Source organism: Callithrix jacchus, chromosome 8 (genome assembly GCF_049354715.1).
Source record: "Callithrix jacchus isolate 240 chromosome 8, calJac240_pri, whole genome shotgun sequence".
In the NCBI taxonomy this organism is placed as follows: domain Eukaryota; kingdom Metazoa; phylum Chordata; class Mammalia; order Primates; family Cebidae; genus Callithrix; species Callithrix jacchus.
In genome coordinates this window covers 7,349,434-7,369,400 of record NC_133509.1, presented here as the reverse complement: position 1 = coordinate 7,369,400, position 19,967 = coordinate 7,349,434, and the positions used below count along the sequence as shown (strand labels likewise).

At 42.4% G+C, this 19,967-nt stretch overlaps 1 protein-coding gene and 1 pseudogene across 6 annotated transcripts in view; one reads left to right on the top strand and one right to left on the bottom strand.

Moving 5' to 3' along the window:
• The window catches only part of RORA (RAR related orphan receptor A), a 763,546-nt gene that overhangs the window by 690,700 nt on the left and 52,879 nt on the right, over positions 1-19,967 (top strand). The gene's annotated exons all lie outside the window — the stretch shown is intronic.
• On the bottom strand, positions 2,594-3,058 carry LOC118145174 (cytochrome c, somatic pseudogene; annotated as a pseudogene).

Genomic DNA, 19,967 nt, shown 5'->3' with positions numbered 1-19,967 from the left:
ACAGTGATTGGTTGATATCATCCAAAAATGAACTAAAATCACAAACTCATTTTCACAGATATCTTGTTAGAATTTACGTTGCTTCTTGAAGAAAAAACAACTATATTAATTCTTGGCTATGGCAGTTAAGAATAAAACAGTCAAGGGGAAAAAAAAACTGGTCAGATTTATAAAGTTACATGTATTTGGCCTTGAAATATTTTTGGAACATGAAATTGGCCTTGCTTAAGTAAATATGAACTCAGTTTGCCATGTCTTACAACATACCTATTTGAAGGCATTGAGAAGAGAATGCGAAATTCTGAAACTGAATGTACTTGTGATAATTATCAAGCCGTAATGCAAATAACAAAGGTGATTGTCCCATTTCTGCACAACATCTGTCTCATGGTAATTTGAAGTACAGGGTCTTTCAAGTATCTTTTTTGCCTTCCCACTACAGCAATACCTCACCTATGACGAATCTGTCCTCTTACAACCTTCTCTATCACAAACCACCTGAGAAGTTAGGAAGTAAGCAAATGGGCCTGTAGGTGGCCAAAACAGGGTCCCAAGTTCAAGTACTACAGTGTGTGCACTCGATTTCAGAGGAAATCTCTTTAGACCCAGTACATCCTATTTATAATTGGTTTTTACACAAGCTTAGTTATCTGGTTGGGTTCCAAGACATAGCTAATTCTAAGTCAAAATATTAATTACAGGTAGAGGGAGGGCCTCATAAGATCTAGCATATGACTACAGAAGGAAGGAAAACAAGGAACGGAGGAGGAAGGAAAACATTAAAAAGGCTAACATTCAGTAACATCCAGGGCCATTTGGTGTTGGGGCAAAATGTCATAAATCTTAGAAGGCCTTCAGAGCATTACAGAATATATAATTTATACTTTTTTTTCATAAGTGTCTAATTTTTTGAGAAGAGTTAAATAAGCTTTATTTGGTATTACACCTTGGTGTATAATATTAAATATTCTTTATTTGATTTTTATTAGATTTTGTTATAAGATTTTTATTTTTTTGAAACAGAGTCTTGCTCTGTCACCAGGCTAGAGCACAGTGGCACAGTCTCAGCTCACTGCAACCTCTGCCTCCCAGGTTCAAGCGATTCTTCCGCCTCAGCCTCCCAAGTAGCTAGGACTACAGGCGCGTGCCAAACGCTTGACTAAGTTTTGTATTTTTAGTAGAGGCAAGGTTTCACCATGTTGGCCAGCATGGTCTTGATCTCTTGACCTCAGGATCCACCCACCTCAGCCTCCCAAAGTGCTGGGATTACAGGCGTGAGCCACCGCGCCTGGCCTTATTTATAAGTTTTTATTTATAAAGTATAATTGATATACTACACACCAAAGTGTAATATCAAATAAAAAATATTTAACTTCTGAAGTATTACACTTTAATGTATAATATCACTCTAAATATTGCACGCTGGCCGGGCACGGTGGCTCACGCCTATAATCCCAACACTTTGGGAGGCCAAGGTGGGTGGATCACGAGGTCAAGAGATGGAGACCATCCTGGTCAACATGGTGAAACCCCGTCTCTACTAAAAATACAAAAAATTAGCTGGGCATGGTGGCGCGTGCCTGTAATCCCAGCTACTCAGGAGGCTGAGGCAGGAGAATTGCCTGAACCCGGGAGGCGGAGGTTGCGGTGAGCTGAGATCGCGCCATTGCACTCCAGCCTGGGTAACAAGAGCGAAACTCTGCCTCAATCAATCAATCAATCAATCAATATTGCACACTTCTGTAAAGTCCATAATATTAAAAAAAAATACTAACGTGTGTGTATCAAATAAAGAAGTGCCAAAATATCAAATAAATATTTTTTATTTCATAAACTACACTAAAATGCCTTTCAGTAAGTAAAAGGAACCATTGTAAATACAGGGAATTCTAATTAGATTGGCATGATGCCAAAAATAGAAAGTAGCCATTGCTACCTTATCTTCAGCCCTCGCCTTTAAGAGACAAGAGAATAGGAAATAGTGGTAAATTTTGCTTGGTTCCAAGACACTGAAGGAATTTCCCCAGTATTTAAATATATTCACAGAACCAGTTATATAAATCTAAACATAAAACCAGTTGCCAATAGGTTTTAAGGTGGTATTCACCGTCTGTATGAAAAGTCGAACATTGCTAATGAAATCCGATCATATCTTTAGAAGGGGGAAACAGACAGCATTTATGGAATCGGAATTACGAGGCCGAGGCGGGTGGATCACTAGGTCAAGAGATCGAGACCATCCTGGTCAACATGGTGAAACCCCGTCTCTACTAAAAATATAAAAAATTAGCTGGGCATGGTGGCACGTGCCTGTAATCCCAGCTACTCAGGAGGCTGAGGCAGGAGAATTGCCTGAACCCAGGAGGCGGAGGTCGCGGTGAGCCGAGATTGCGCCATTGCACTCCAGCCTGGGTAAGAAGAGCGAAACTCCGTCTCAAAAAAAATTCAGAGAAACACAGAACATACTCATTTAACCACAATCCAGTCGTAGTTAAATCAGAACGACCCAACAAAAGTGTCTATTTCCTTCTGTCAGGTATCGTGATCCGAATTCTAGTGTATGAGATCTATTAAATTATGGGGCACATAAAAAAGTCATGACACGTTCCTGTTTTGTAATAAACAAGGCAGTGGCTAATGCTCATTGTTAGCTTTTTTGAGATAGGCCATCAGGTCTGCCCTTTCTGCCTTCTTCCTAATGCCAGTGAAGATCATTTTCACTCTAGGGATGTACTTCTTGGGATTCTCTAAGCAGTCCATCAGTGTATCCTCGCCCCAGGTGATGCTTTTGTTTTTAGTGGCATCTGTGTAAGAAAATCTAAAGACTGATGTGTCCTCCGTCCGGAGACCATGGAGATGTGGCCCAGTCTTGTGTTTGCCTCCCTTTCCCACCATGTGGCACTGGGCACACTTCTGGACGAAAATCTTGCTTTTCTCAACATCACTCATATTTAATTCTCTCTTTGTCACTGGCACTACTAAGGTTCCCATTCAGAGGCCCAACATTTTGCTCTTCAAATTTCTAATAAATTTTCTGATGCCTGTTTATCATCAAGAAAGTAAATTTCATTCAGAATTCTCTAAAAACGAATATGTCATAATTTTAGCAATATTCCTTTAAAAATATTTATGATAACTGCCCCCTTTGTTTTCATGTGTTTACATGGATAAAACTCTAGCTGTTTGGAAATGCAACTCTCCCAATTACTTACCAATGCTCTAATTCGCTGAGCTTCATTGCTGATGTTCTAAAATACATGATCACAGAGACTTCTCAAGTTCACATCCACTTCATTATATTCTTTGAGAGAACTGTCCAGAAAGTGACTTCTATTTCCAGTTTGCAGAATGTTTCTCTTGTAGCCCAAGGGAATGTGTTCCTTATGAATACAAGTAGACTTGACCAACTGGAGGACCAAGTACAGAATGTCCAGTGTTTATAATGCCTCCATCTCAGAGTTTATAACAATTCTTTATGGTTATTTAAACTCATGCAAGGCTGAGTAATATGTACTATTACATAATAGTACAAAGTAACTCAGCCAAAACTCTGTGTTCACTCCCCTGGCCTTTTTTGTCTTGGAACCACCATCTCTGTGATTTTTGCTGCTTCCGAATAAAGGCCAAACCACATGTGTCATCTTCTACATCCTCTTATAGTGCCAGAAAGCCTCACTCTCTAGTTCTCCGATAACCATAACAGTTGTGAGCATTCTAGGTCTTATTTAACTTAAGACAGTGGGTTAATTTTAGGTATGACTATAGAGGGATAATGCAAATTCTTTCACAGCAACTTAAGGTTCAGCCTTCACAGAAGCAAAGAGTACTACAGGTGGCAGAAAATTATTCCTGCCAGCAAATAGTAGTAGAACGAGTTTCTTTAGAACAAAAGGAGAAGACGACACATCCAGTAGCAGTGGGATTAAATTAGACAGTGGGAGTCGGCTATGTCAACAGTACTTTCCTGGGTGCTTATTCAAGCATTTGGGGATGGGCTATGCGTAAATACATGCTCTGATAAATCTTTTCTTTGTCCTTTATCCTTGTATTGGTGTGGACAAACAAATGTTCCTGGAGGGAAAATAGCAAGCCACCATCTTCGCAAAAGGAAGATAAGGGCGTACAAACTGGTTACATGAAGGGTGAGGGGGAACATCTATTGTAATTTTCAAGGTTTCTTCCTTTATGAAGGCTTTTAGGAGGAAGTGAGGTTTGAATCAAAGACGAGCCTCCAGCAGAACCTGAAACGATGAAGAGAGAGGGGAAGCCATGAACTTCCAGGCATATAGGATCTCATTCGTGGCCAATAGACTCGTGAAACAGGGTTATACCTCTTTTATCACAGAAGGTGCCACCTTTGGGTTACGGTCCACAGGCATGCTCACCGGTCAATGGCGCTATCTTCACCTGCAGAGTGAACCTGAGAACTGGGAAAGTAGCCGGGACAGTTGGAATAGAAACTCTTCCCTAAAATATTTAGACAAGTGATACAAAATTTATTTTAGGAAACTGCCTTAGTTTTCCGCTTTTACATGATGTGTTCATAAAAGAGAAGAGGCGGGATGGAAATGGGGTGGAGGTGAGAATAAATGGCTTAAATTCGGAAGTTGTCATGCCGGGTTTTTCTCCTCCCTGTTTCTATTTATGAAACTTTACACAGCACCCTCAATTTTGAGGGTATATTTAGGATGTATTTCCATTCGCCGATGGAGAACACAGATCCCCTCGTCCACAACTGGGTGGGTTTATTAGAAGAGAGAGCTTGAAATAAAGAGGAGAGAGACACCGAGGATGGGGTGCATTTTTTCCTAAACACTCACCTGAAGTGTCAGATGCTCCAAAAGCTTTTGCATTTATGGAGAATAAGAAATCTCTCTGCTTTCTGTGCTTCTTTGGAAAGTAGAGGGACTACTGCTCTTTCAAGTGGGGGAGATTTGTGTAACAGAAGGAGACAGCAGAAAATAGGTTAGAAAAGTCAAGTGAGCTGCAGAGATGGGTGTTTTGAGATGTGGAAGCCAAGGTTCCACAATCACTTACCAGATTCACCTACAAATATCAAGAGGAAAGGCCAGAAGTAGTAACATATATTCTGGGCAGGAAGGAGTGGGGAAGAGGGAGGAGTGGGTTATCATTTTTCCTTCAGATTACTACCATTTCCAGCAGTTTAAAAAACATTTCCTTAAAGTCATTTTGTTCAACGGATGGCAGTATTTCTTGGGAAGATAGTTAAAAAAAAAAAAAGGAAAAACAATTCAAGTAATTTTTTTTTTTCCTTTTCAATGACCACCTTCCTTTTCTTCCCACCTGTGAATACAAGACAATTTCATTCTTTGGGACCTTTACTGGCCCCATTTTGCTTGAATATCCCAACATCGTACAATCACTTTTTCTTCCACACAGTAACCTAGTACCAAACAGGATTTTAACGTCACCACTAATACTTTTGAACAAGGCTGTGTTGGCAATTATGAAACAGGGTAGGCATTGGCAAGTGCTTTCAGAATAATTACAGGGTTTCTCGAGTTGTACAGTATAAATAATTGCTGGTTTAAAAGCATTATTGTGAACAGCAGTTTATACTAAAATTTATTTGCTCCTTGAAACCAATATATGTTGAGAGTGCCTCAGTCCCTCTTCTACCTCCCCTGCCTCCTCGCCTTAAGCTCTCAAGGGCTTTGGAATCTTCTGATTTTATTACACTTTAAACGTAGCAAGGCAACTACATGTCTAGGCCATAGTAAATAAGAGTAAGAGTAATGCATTTAATCAATGGGCCTGAATGTAGTAATGAAACTGTTTCATCTCTGGCCACCTGGTATGCTCCCCGGACGCTGACGTACAGAAAGACCATTTTGGTACAGAGAGAAGCTAAGAACTGCAGTGGCATCACTTTTGCCTGGCAAGTAGGGCACACTGAGGATTATCACCTCTTCCTTGGCTGATGATGGTGTGGATGCAGGGCACAGAGGACCGAGACACAGGAAGCTCTTCGAGATAATGCAGCTCTAAAGTAGCCACAGAGACTTATTAAAATATATGTTTTCCTCTCTGTGGAAATTTTAATTTTATCCTATGGTACATTAAAAATGGCTGGATACATCAGAAAAGCGGGGGAGTGAGCGTGGGGCAGAGAAAGCCTTGATGAATGGGGGAGAATGGTTTTTGAAGGGTTCTGCTCTTTGGGTGAATGCTAAATAGCAGTCCCTCTTTTCCAAACAGGTGACCGTAAGTGTCATCTTCTTGTCTTTCTGTTGATCCTAGTGGCTTCTCTTACCCAGCCTGAGAACTCCCCTGAGACTTTTCACATCCTGAATGTTTCTCACCAAAGTAGCTAGTGTTCTAGGAGAATGTGTTTTTTGTTTCAACTGCGGTTCCTGGTTTCTGCTCTCTAAAGCCCTTTTAAGCCATATTTTCCATGATTGTTCAGTGCTGGCTTTGGTATTTAAATAAGTCTTTCAATGGGTCATTAGCCCTGTAATTAATTCTAGCTATTTTTAAATGGTGCCTTGGTTATTAAAGTGCCACCATATTCACAACAGTCTTGTCTTTCTTGAAGAATTACTAAACATTTGCTAATTTTTTTAAGTGCCAAAAATATTTCAGTTTTATCTCATTGTGAATATATTCCTCATTGATAGGAAGAGTCAGCCTTTTTGAATGAGGACGAAAATATTGAACTGTTACACTTCCGTATTACAGCATTGTGCTTTTGTTTTTCTTTGAAATAATCACAACAAATACCCATAGTGTACCTCAGGCCCTGTCATAGCTAGACGTATTTTACTTATGTTTTAAAAAATCAGTCTCAGCAAACCACAATACTTCAATAGAAAGCAACTTTACAGAGAAAGAGAAGTGACTGGATTAAAATCACTTACCCAGTGTTAGAGAAGGAAAAAACCCAACTTCTTTCTCTCCTCTCTTATATTCATGTCTGGGGCCCCACAAAATAAAATTACAAGACAGATTACCAGTAGAAAAAGGATTATTTTATATGTATAGGAGGGGGCCTCACAGATATTAAGTGAAAACCCCCAAGAAGGACGTCAGAGCTGTAGACTTATATACCATTTTAACAAAGGGCAATAAATGTGGAGAAGTGACAAGATAAAGGAAAATGGTTTGAGGCTTCTAGGTGCAGTAAATTGTGGGAAGGTAAATATATATGGGAACTAATGGAAGACAAGAGTTATTTCAATAAGGTTTGTTTTAGCAGATTTAAGTCAGTGCCCATCTCTAGTGATACGGGTTGTCTCCTCTTCCTGGTTTGGGGTTGGGGCAAAGGGCACCTTTACAAGGGGAGATGTATGCCTTGCCTTTAGCCAGATAGGGGGTGGGTAGAGAGCTTTTTCTGCTGTTTCTCAGTTGCTTTCAGCTCAAAATAATCTTCATGCCAAAGTGTCATAATTTTGGGTAGCATATCCCGATCTTCTCACCAGTTAGTTGCAGGGTTAAATTAGAACTTAGACCTCTGGTTCTTAGCCCATTCTTTTGATTTCTCAGTGCTTTATTATATAATAGTAAAATAGCTGTTAGTCTCTGTGATACTACTACAAGAGGCTTACCAATTCTAATTTTAGAACCAACAACAGGCCTGGCTCCACACCTTTGGCACATGTCACAGTCAATCAGAGCACAGTGCATCTCAACCAGCCCCCACAAACATTCACTTGAAATCCATGTGACTCAGAATATGAACTGAAATTCACCTGCCATCTTGACCTTATAGTAATCCCAGGATAAAGCAGTAATTCCTGGTTCAAAAAAGCAGATGGAGATTAACTTTGATTATTGAGTATTATCTGGGATCAGATAAAAATATCAATAGCTCATATAACAATAGTAATAGCGATTACCATTGTATACCAGGCATTGAGCTAGTTGCTTACATATATTCTTGCATTTGAGCCTCATGACAAGCCTGTGAGGTAGTTACAGTTATCTCTATAGTAGAGATGAGGAAATAGAGGGTGAGAGAGGTTAAGTCACTTCCCATGAATGCAGTGCTAATAAGTGGAAGATTTAGCATTGGGGTCCCAGACTGTCTATCCGTAAACCCACTCTTGGACATCCAACAACATATATGGAGAGGTCCATGTGCTGACCCCTTGTAGTCCAGCCCTACATGTCCCAAGAGTAGTTATTAACTTTCCATCTACCGTCAGCCTTTTCTTATAATCCTGTGAATTCCTTTGGCGTCTGTTGATGGCAGACTGTAGTAAATGTAGTTCAGAAGAAAACGCCTGCCCCAGTTGACTTTTTATATACTTCAGTTTGTGTTCATTTTTGCCATAGAGTTTCCACACTAGAAGGAAAAACCTGAGGATGTCATTGGGTATTGTAATAACCCTTTCATTCCACTCCTGGGTGGTAGGTATTACATGCTAGAAGCAGGTGGTAGGGTTTCCTAATTTATTTATTCCTTTGGAGCACCTGCTGTGTGTCAGGCACTAAGGCAGGCACTGGGAAGATAGGATGGGGAAGAATGACAGGTTCCTGCTCTAGACATCTTGTTCTTAATGTGTAGAGACAGCTAATAAATAAGCGGCATTCCGGGGAGTGATAAATGCTTTGAAGAATGAAAGCAGGTATTCGTAGCAGTTGACTTATGGGGAGAGGGCTAGGGATGCCTTGGGTTTTTCATTTCCTGCTGACCCTGAGGCAAACATTAAGGAAAACTTCTTAAAATTCAACGGAAGCTTCTGTATCTCTAAATATGACTACAGTGCACTTGTGGCTAGGACGGAGACTGAGGAACATGTAAAGTGGCCGAGGTGTAATTTCAGTGTAACTTCTCTGTTTGACACCACTATCATTTCCCCAGTCTTCTGGGCCCTTCTCTCCCTGATAGCTGCCTGCACCCGCAGCTGCGTCATGTTCTACCTACTGTGCAAAGCTCCCTGCCTCTCCCTAACACCACCACTGTGAACCATGAAGGATCCTGTGTTTTGTGTCCTCAAGGCCAGGCCCCCTGTGGCTACGGAAGTTCAACCAGCTACACTGATAAAAGAGCCTGGGCTCACTCCTCCCAAGTGAGTTGTTTCTGTTCACACTGCTTCTGTTTTTCTCTGTGAAATGAGGAGGTTGGGATAAACCCTAACTGAAAAGGTGGCAGGAGAATGAACAGATGTGCTGGCAGTACTGCCTGGGTCTCACCCCAGCTTGGTAACGTTAGGACAGTCACTTTATGTCTCTGAGCCTCAGGTGTCTTGGCTGAAAAGAAAGGGGTTTGATTTGTTAATCACAGAGGCCTTGATGGGCCTGGCACTGAAGGATTTAAAAGATTCTATATAGTTCTTGAGAGTACACTAAACAAACCCAAAACGATGATTTACTAGAGGCAGTGCACTCTTTCCAGAGGAGTGTCAGACTAGGAAAGAGGAGAGAAGTAAGGTATCGTTGTGGGGCAATAGGAGAAATTATTCCAGATCTCTTAACTTTCCTTCCTGAGGACGGTTAGTGAGGGAAATGAACTCTTATGAGCTTGTTAATGAGATCAGAGCAAAGAGAGTTCTTTGTACTCTCAAACTATGTTTAATTTCTTCAACTTTAGGAATGACAGGTCTTAACTAAGTCAGCCATGTCAGGATGTTGGAACCGAGCAGGAGGCAGGATGAGCCAAAGCATCAGAATTACTTTCTTGTGAAACTGACTGGCGTCTGCTTCTTATCTGTCATTTTACTCCATATTGAGGTCAGAGTGGTAAAGCTATTAGGCAGTATACATTTCCTTTTGCTTAAAAGACGTGAGATTATCGAAACAACAGGGAAAGGCCCTTACTCTTACCATTAATTTTTAAATGCTGAAAATAAATGTGCCTAGATATAGTCTATGCTGATAGATTAATGTGCTGTGTATTCCCTCTATAGCTGTAGTTATTTCTTAATTGATTTCACTCTGGAATACTGTGAAATCACCCTGTAGAAATCTGAAACATGAAAAGATACTACTTACTTTGTAGCTCTCTGGTGTTCTTCTGAAGGTCTTGGTTAAGTGTCATGAAGCACCAGTGGTCTGCACAGTGAACCTTCTGGACAGACTAAATTAGCAGAAGGAGACGCGAAACCAGAGTAGTTCTACAAAATGCTGCTGCTTGTTTTCTTTCATTGCAGTAATGAGTTCATTCAGTTGAAAGCTTATTTTCGTAGGCCTGTCTTCCATGCAGTTTGAGGTGTGGATTCAGCCATTCATTGCTTGAGTTTTTGTTATTTCGGAATTAGGGTAGCATGACTTCTGTTCCCACAGCATCCCCGTGGAGAGTCACCATCTACACGACAATAGATACTTCGATTTACTTCTTTTTCTGAGTGTCCTTGAGCCTTAAGGAAAACAAATCACATCCGAAAATATGAATTCTTTTCCATTGAAAGCTGATACATGTGTGTGCTGACAAGAACTCTAATCCCTTTAATGTCCGAGTGAGGAGGACTGAAAACTGGTAACACTTTCATTGACATCTATATATATTTTTATTGTACTTTAGGTTCTGGGTACGTTCATTGATTTTTTAAAATATGCTCCTAGCAAAAGAAAGTTTGATATCATTTTGGTGAGCACTTAATGGAAAAACTATTGATGCATAAATTATGAACTCTGTGGCTTTATTTTTTTTAGATGAATGTGTTTGGGCTTGAATATGAACAATTTAGAGCTTTAAAATTACCATCTAAATTCCAAGTCTTAAGTGTTCCTCTTCTATACATTTTTTATTTTTTTAAGGAGTCTCACTCTGTCACCCAAGCTGGAGTGCAGTGGTGTGATCTCAGCTCACTGCAACCTCTGCCTCCCGGGTTCAAGCAGTTCTCTGCCTCAGCCTCCTGAGTAGCTGGGATTAAAGGCGCTTACCACCGCACCCAGCTAATTTTTGTATTTTTAGTAGAGACGGGGTTTCACCGTCTTGGCCAGGCTAGTCTTGAACTCCTGACCTTGTGATCCACCCGCCTCGGCCTCCCAAAGTGCTGGATGTGAGCCACCTCTTCTATACTTTTTACAAGGTCAGAAGCAGCTCAAATATAGACAAATCTTCAGCCATTTAGTTTCAAATATCACTTTTGTTTCATGAAATGAGCTATGTTGTCCTTACAATTCAATGGATGACCAGAAGGAAATCAGACACTTTATAAAAAGGACTTTAAAAACACTCGTGTCCTATTGGAGGCTGTTTCACAATACACCGTAAAAATATGAATTTTATTTTTTGTTTCGTTGATAGGAAAGGAGATGGGAGAGGCTGGAGAGTGATATTACAGTTCAGATTTGTAATTTGAAAGCAGAGAAAATTGATGAAATTAAAAGATTACCCTATGAGTATCACCAGATCCCCCTCCCGCACACACACACACCCCTATCCCCAGGCCGTCTTTCTGTGGAAATTTACCTTGGTGTTTAAAAATCATTGCAATTAGAAAAGTGATACTAAAAATAGAATGCCCCCACTGTAGGAAGCATGCCAAAGGCGAGATCCTGAGAAACTGCACAGGATTTTCTCATCCAAAGTTTAGTGCCTTGGTCTCACCAAAAAACATAGCAAGTACTGTTTTATATTTAGGCTGTTCCCTGATGCCTAGTTTGTTTCTTAGATTAATTCATGGGCAATGAACGGGGGAGGAAAAACAACAACAAATATGCCCTGTTGATATAGTAAGTGCTGATTTCCAACACTCACTCTCTACCGAGGAAAACAGCTTTATCTTCTTCTCTGCTGCCCAGCTTGATTGCAGACAGCAAGAGAGTAGATGGAAACGCCGGGGATTTTTATTGTTATATGATTAACTCCACCCAACACAACATGCTTATTAATTCCTTGTTTTTCGTAACTTTGGGATGAAGTATGGTGTTTTGTTGCCTGTTTTGTAAACAGGCAACAGACACGGAACGTAAGAGCTGCTACAAATCACAGAACATATCAAGAATGCCAGAGATTTTTCCTATTTTCATCGACAAGACCGTGTGTATCAAGAAGCAGTGTAGAGTTCCTTGATTCCGTTTTTATCCACAACGTTATTTTAAACCAGGGCCATTTACCGTATTTTACTTCTTGCCTTCCAACACTTGAGGGTTGGGAAAACTTACATTACAGTATTTCTCAGAAAGGAACACATTCTCCCCTGGAAATTGTTGGCTGGCATGTGTTTGGTAATCGAGAGTGAATTGCCCGAAGAGTCTCTTTTGGAAAAGTACTAGCACAGTGCCTGAAATGCCAGGGCGTGGAAAGTCTTGGTCTCAGTGGGGAAATGACTGCAGTGTTCGTGGAGACAGCGTTTTCGCTTGGCTGACTAATGACAACCCAATGCTACACGCTCACTGAGTGTTTTCATTTCAGAAGAGCATCAAAACCACGGAGTGCTTTCAAGTCCTCTTCTTTTACTGTGAAACCAGAAACCGTGCCGACGACTACTTTCAGTAATAACCCGTGTCCCAACTGCAGGCTGCGTTCAACTTCTTGTCATATAATTTTCTAATTGCTGTGTAGTTAGTTGTAGCAAACAACTTAAGTTTCTTTCAGAGCATGACATCAGCGAGCGTATTTTCATGCAGCAGCGATGGGTAAGGAAATCAGAATTTCCAGAAAGTCTGCCCTAATTGAACAGCATTGTCAGAAGAAATAAAACATGAGACTTAAGAGTTTTCTCCCAAAGTCATTTATGTTATTAGGTAATGAGGCTGATTTTATTTTATTTTATTTTTATTTTTTTGAGACGGAGTTTCGCTCTTGTCACCCAGGCTGGAGTGCAATGGCGCGATCTCGGCTCACCGCAACCTCCGCCTCCTGGGTTCAGGCAATTCTCCTGCCTCAGCCTCCTGAGTAGCTGGGATTACAGGCACACGCCACCGTGCCCAGCTAATTTTTGTATTTTTAGTAGAGACGGGGTTTCACCATTTTGACCAGAATGGTATCGATCTCTTGACCTTGTGATCCACCCGCCTCGGCCTCCCAAGGCTGATTTTATTTTAACAAATGTACTAGGAGATACACTTCCACCTGAACATTGCCCCTTCAAAGCAGTCAACTGGGGAGGCCAAATGTCTATTCCCATAATGCTGTCACTGCCAAAAGCTAATATATAACTCCTCTTCTGAAATGGCTTTCCCTTCCTTTAGCAATGTTTTAATATTCTCCGTAGTGGCCATAGTTCTCCTCGAAAAGTGAGCTTGAAATTTGAAAACAACCAATAGTTAATGTATTGAAAAAGGTGAGTGAAAAAACCAAGCCAGGCCATTTTCTTAAAATATATATTTTTTAAAAAGGCCAGGCATGGTGGCTTACACCTGTAATCCCAGCACTTCAGGAGGCCAAGGTGGGAGGATCACCTGAGGTCAGGAGTTAGAGACCAGCCTGGCCAATATGGAGAAACCCCGTGTCTAATAAAAGTCAGGCATGGTGGCAGGCACCTACAATCCCAGCTACTCGGGAGGCTGACGCAGGAGAATTCTTTGAACCCAGCGGGAGGCGGAGGTTGCAGTGAGCCGAGATCATGCCACTGCACTCCAGCCTGGGTGACAGAGCGAGACCCTATCTTGAAAAAATAAACAAGGAGGAAGGACTCTGTCTTATCTCATTGGCACTGAGCGCGGCTGCATAAGGAGTAACTCCGGGTAGTTGGGGGCAGTGGCAACATCAGAACTTCGATGATCGATCCTCATTTTGGTGTTGAGGCTGGAGCCAGTGAATTTGTTGGAAGAAAATATTGGCCACTTGCTTTCTTCATCTAGAAAATTAATAGAGTGGGTAGCAGTGAAGATAATGAAGAACATTCGAAGGCTATCATCCGCCACAGCACAGGAGCATCTCCTCGCCCACAGTACCTGTCAGATATCCAGATTAGCCCAATCTCGATCATACACATTATCGGTTGTGTCAGAACTGCTACCCCCCTAACAAATTCTACCCAAGCAGTGAGCATGGGAAGCTGAACGGAGGGACAACACGAGGGAAAATCCTTCTCAAAAGAACACAGAATGGTGACTTTCATTGTCATCCTGTGATAGTAATCATGGACAGTTCTGACTTCAGCCAGCAGTTCAGAAATGATTAAGATACAGGAGACTGGTGAAACCCTGTCTCTACTAAAAATACAAAAAAAAAAAAAAAATTAGCTGGGCATGGTGGTGCGTGCCTGTAATCCCAGCTGCTCGGGAGGCTGAGACAGGAGAATTGCCTGGACCCAGGAGGCGGAGGTTGTGGTGAGCCGAGATCGCGCCATTGCACTCCAGCCTGGGTAACAAGAGTGAAACTCCGTCTCAAAAAAAAAAAGATACAGGAGACTTTGGTCATGAGGCCGCTTGGTGCTTTTACTGTAGTCACACAGAATTCCCTGTTTGCAGACTCCGCAAACCTCCGTTACGCAGCCTCGGGTTGAAGACAAGGGTGTGCTGGGGAATTTGATGTAGGTTTCAGTTGTGACATTGAAGCTCTCCCCCACAGGAAGCCCTTTGGAACGATCATCGCTTTCTTCCACTTCCCAGTTTGGTGTTTGAAAATATAAAAATGGGCTTTATTAAAATTCTACTTTTTTAAGGTTTATGAGCTGTCACTGAAGACTAGGCAGAACTGCCCCCATCTTCCTGTCTCTGTCTGCTTCTCCCGGGGACTGCTTTGGCTTACTGCAGATGGGGGAATGTGGCCGCAGTGGAGTGAAATGAATGGTAAGGTTCCCGGAGAAGTTCGTCACAGTCTCAAAATCTTTGGCCCACTGGTAATTTATAGCTGTTGCTGAAGTATTTGTGACCGATTTCCTTGAGTTTAGCAATTACTCTCTCAGTAGACAGACCTCCAAATAACAGTTCATCCTAATCAAATTCCTGGAATACTAAAATACATCATTCGTTCAGGAAATCTGTTCGGTGGCCCTCAAAGTTTTTCATTGTTTTCTTACACAATCCTTTCTTCTCCCCATTTTTCAGTTAGAGTTGAATGAGAAGCAGGGCCTAGCAATGTCGATGGCATGTGTCAGGTTAGGAGAAGGGTGGGAAACTGTGGTGGCAGGTGGGACGGCTGGTTCCACGGCCCCTTGACTCCCTGACTTAGAGGAGACAGAAGGCAACCTGATCACCACGTGCAGAAGTTGTCTTTCTCCATTTTAAGTTCTTCACTAAAGCCTCTTTGAGGAAAGTTCCTGCAATGATACAGATTTAAAAAATCGCGCACACTTATTTATTAAAAACGAATTCTATCCCCGTTCCTGAGATCTCACCTACCTCATTGAGGACGTGTTTTCGAAAAGTGCTTTGAAGTGAGATAAAGGATCTTAAAGAATAGTTGTAAAATTATGCCCGAAGAAGGCATCCTTTGAGGTTAATTTGCATTGTCTTAAAGTCAGGAGTGAGGAAGGAAAAGAATAGACTTGGAGCGTGCTCTGTAATTGGACAGTGAGACGTGCTTCGGTCACATCGTTGAACTTAGCAGACCAGAAAAGCCTTCATTTTTGTCTTGTAGATAACCACAACTCTCTCTTAAAAACATTCCTAAAATAGACTGATATTTCTCTGGTAGAGTACCTGTTTTCCTACTGACGATGTTACTTTCCATACTAATTAGCTTATAGAGCTTAACTGACAAAAAGCTGATTCCAGGAACAGGAAACTGGCTTCAATAGAAATATTATTGTTTATTGTGAAGGGTAGGGACAGATAAGGACTAAACACATTTATCTTTGTAACATACTTTAAAGGGTATTTTAAATGAATAATAATTCCTCATAAGTGCTAGCCATTCTTCTCATTATTGGTGGGTATGTTTAAGGTGTGGCTGGTTTTTAAAACTTACCAAAGGTTATAAATCCCCCCCACAAATCTGTTCCATTCAGAATTTATTTGGAAGTCTACACACTTATTCAAATGATTATTTTCTAAACTTTAATTCTCTTATTTAACTAGATTTCTTGAAATTGCTTTCAATGCCTGCTTCAGGCCTCTTTGAATAGCCGTGAAGGCAAAACCGAGGCAAATCCTGGTGAATAGTTGGGTTGGCTGTTTTGGAATACTGAGCTGATCCCGCCGCCCCACTGGGCCTGGTTCCCCAACGTCACACCACGAAGGCACTTGTCTGATGAATATGCTTTTATATCGCCATGGTGGGGGCTACCTCGGAAGTTCCCCCTCTGTCCTCATCCTCCTTGACGTGGCCTTCAACCTCGTGCATTACCTCCAGTACCTTAGACTCTTGCAGGTGGTGACAGTGACGCTTGAGGTTCTAAAATGCTTCGCTGGTGGAAATGGTGTCGTTTTGAATAGTGAATTACAATAGGAAATGGATTTGCATTACTGACACTACCTGCAATGGGCTTTGCCTCTATTGATTTAAAGCAAAAGCGCACGATTGATGGACTTCAGAGAGAGAGAGAGAAAAAATAACCCAAGTTTGTCCTAACACGTTCAGTTAAAATTGTTTACTTTGAAGGGAAAAAAAAAAAACCTTTTATTTTTACATCACCATATTAGCATAGTGTTGCCTTGTCTCATCTGTAATTGCAAGACATGGTATTGAAAAAATTTCTCGGCTGGTCACGGTGGCTCACGCCTGTAATCCCAGCACTCTGGGAGGCCGAGGTGGGTGGATCACGAGGTCAAGAGATCGAGACCATCCTGGTCAACATGGTGAAACCCCGTCTCTACTAAAATTACAAAAAATTAGCTGGGCACGGTGGTGCGTGCCTGTAATCCCAGCTACTCAGGAGGCTGAGGCAGGAGAATTGCCTGAACCCAGGAGGCGGAGGTTGCGGTGAGCCGAGATTGCACCATTGCACTCCAGCCTGGGTAACAAGAGTGAAACTCCGTCTCAAAAAAAAAAAATTCTCTTCATTTGGTAGTAGAATTGTTATTTTATAAAATGAAGTTTAAAAAAAAAGCAGGGGAAGCGCGAGGGGTTCGGTGTATCAAAACGGTGTCCTAGCTGCCACAGTGTTCTAGGGGCCAGAACTTTTGTTTTGGATCTTGAAGAGAAAACTTCATTGTGTTTTCTTTCCTAAACCAAAATGCAATGAAAAGGAAAAACGAGTCACCACATAGTCTGCTCTTCTTCCTCTTTCCCTGACGAGGTGACACCTGCTGGGTTTTGCTGTAAAAACGGGTCCCTGTTGTTGGGGAGATGAAAGGTCGCTCCTCACATGACAGTGTAGTACCGTGGGGCCGGCTCTGGTACTGGACCACGTGTCTGAGAACAGACGAGGAAGCTGAGCCCTGGAGAAAGAGTCACGGGGTATTACCGGCGCCTGGTGAACTTTGCTCACTGCAGGGACAGTTCAGTCTTTTCCCCGTTTTACCTCAGTGTGAGGCCTCCCCCACTTCCTGCACTTACCACCTCTCCAACATGCCAGCCTCGCTGTGGGCTTTCCCTAGAAAGAAACACTGGTTTCTTTTAGTCATTCCCTGGTTAGTGTTACTTCTCACATTAGGCCTCTGTGTTAGAAATAAAGCTGCTAAACTCCATGTCGTCATACAAAAGAAATACAGTGACCTCTCCTCCATTCTTCCCAGTTTCCTCAACTCCAGCTGCAGCCCCTGCCAAATACAATCATCCTTAAACGATAGACAGTGATCCCAGCACTATGGGAGGCCAAGACAGGTAGATCACTTGAGTCCAGGAGTTCAAGGCCAGCTTGGGCAACATGGCAAAACCCCATCTCTACTTAAAAAAAAAAAGCTGGGTGTGGTGCTGTGTACCTGTAGCCCCAGCTACTCAGGAGGCTGAGGTGGGAGGATTGCTTCAGGCCAGGAAGCAGAGGTTGCAGTGAGCTGTGATTACACCAGTGCACTCCAGCCTGCGTGACAGAGTGAGACCCAGTTTAAAAAAAAAAAAAAGACAGTGGTGATGATTCTAAGTAACATTTATGGAACACTTACTATGTGCTGGGCACTGATGCTATAGGCCCTTTACTTGTGTACCCTGTGATAATGAGATTGGGCTTGTTTTAAAGGTGAGGAAACTGAGGCACAAAGAGATTAAGAATGTGCCCAAGTTCTCATAGCTAGCAAATGTCAGCGCAGGGATTCAACCCTAAGACTCTAGAGTTTGCAAATCAAATCTCTGTACTTTACCTTCAACGTTATAATCAACTCTTCTCTTTCTCCTTAAAAAAATTAAATAAAAAGGTTTCACTTCCATCCTTAATTCCTATGCGGTGAAGCTCATGCAACAGGATGGGGGACACGCGTGGGTTCTGTGCCTCCTTTTTCTGTCCGAGATGCCCAGTCGTGCAGGTTCTCAGCAAGTGTTGGCAGGGCTAGCAGCTGGATGGACCCATGTGTGGACCCATACGTTGAGGGGCGAGGGGTGATGTGGGGGGGTGTGTATGCAGTATATGTGTGTGTGGCATGTGTGGTGTGCATCTGTGCTGTGTGTTATCCACATGTAGGGTGGGTGTGAGTGTGTGTGTTCCGTGTCCTTGGTGCCTAGTCATGCAGATTCTCGGCAAGTGGAGGTAGGGCTTGCAGCCGAATAGACCTGTGTGTGACGTGTGCATGTGTGCCATGTGTGTGTGACTGTGTAGTGTGCATGTGTGCCGTGTGTGTGACATGTGCATCTGTGCCATGTGTAGTGTGCTGTGTGTGTGGTGTGCGTGTGTGCTGTGTGTGTAGTGTGCATGTGTGCCATGTGTGCTGTATATGTGTGCTGTATGTGTAGTGTGCATGTGTGCCGTGTGTGGTGTGCATGTGTGCTGTGTGTGTTTGAGGTGTGCATCTGTGGTGTGTGTGAGCATGGTATATGTGAGTGTAGTGTATGCGTGCGTGGTATAGGTGTGTAGTATGTGTGTATATGTGGCATGCGTGTGCCTGTGTTACCATTTAAGATGGTAGCGGCTATTGGCATTAAAAAGGACCTGCTATTCTGAGCTCTGGCTGTGACAGTAAGATTGCCCACAGCAGCTGTTAGCAATCAGAGTGTGTTTCCATCTGATGTGAAATGTGCTGCCACCACTTGTGAAATGGATTTCAAAACCTTGCCGTACTGAAGTACCGAAGTGTGTGAATGGTACACTTTTTTTTTTTGAGATGGAGTTTCGCTCGTTACCCAGGCTGGAGTGCAATGGCGCAATCCCGGCTCACCGCAACCTCCACCTCCTGGGTTCAGGCAATTCTCCTGCCTCAGCCTCCTGAGTAGCTGGGATTACAGGCACACGCCACCATGCCCAGCTAATTTTTTGTATCTTTAGTAGAGACGGGGTTTCACCATGTTGACCGGGATGGTCTCGATCTCTTGACCTCATGATCCACCTGCCTCGGCCTCCCAAAGTGCTGGGATTACAGGCTAGAGCCACCGTGCCTGGCTGAAAGGTACACTTTTACTGCAAATTAGAAAGATTCACTTACTGCAGTGAAAATGTCACACTCACTCGAGCGATCTTAAGTGACAGAGACACCCATTGACAAATAGTGGATGGCTTATCGCAGTATCTTCAGGATAGTCGTAGAATCGCATCAGAAATGTCTGTCTCTGCCTGCAGAAGAACCACCTTGGGCCGGAGGAGCATAAACTGAAAATGGAATAGGGAGGACAGGATCGCAGGCCTCGTTTTGACATCTGGACATGGCAGTTGTGTTCTTATTTCTAGTGTATGTCTCATATAAAAATAAGTAGCTTCAAGATAAACAGGCTATGCATTTCTTTCAGTTGGGGAAAAAATGACATTTATGAGGTGTTTTATTGTCTGCGTCGATGCAGATGTCAGACCTTCTCAAAATAAATCTGACAATTTCTTAGCTTGGTCGAGATCATTTCTTCTCCTTATGTCTCACAACTACTTAAATCCCCAAGGCCCGCTGCCTTTTTCTGTGTTTCCCTTTCCTGCTGAGAAATGGCCAGCAGCTCCCGCTGCTTCCCCTAGGGAACAGGCATGGAAACAATATTGCTGTCCTGTGTCAGGTTGAGCTTATATGTTGTAATTAAGAATGGAAATGTTTGTTTCATCAGCAAGTTTAAAGATTATGCATTTAGAGAAAGAGTCAGAAACGAGTCTTCAGGTTGTTTG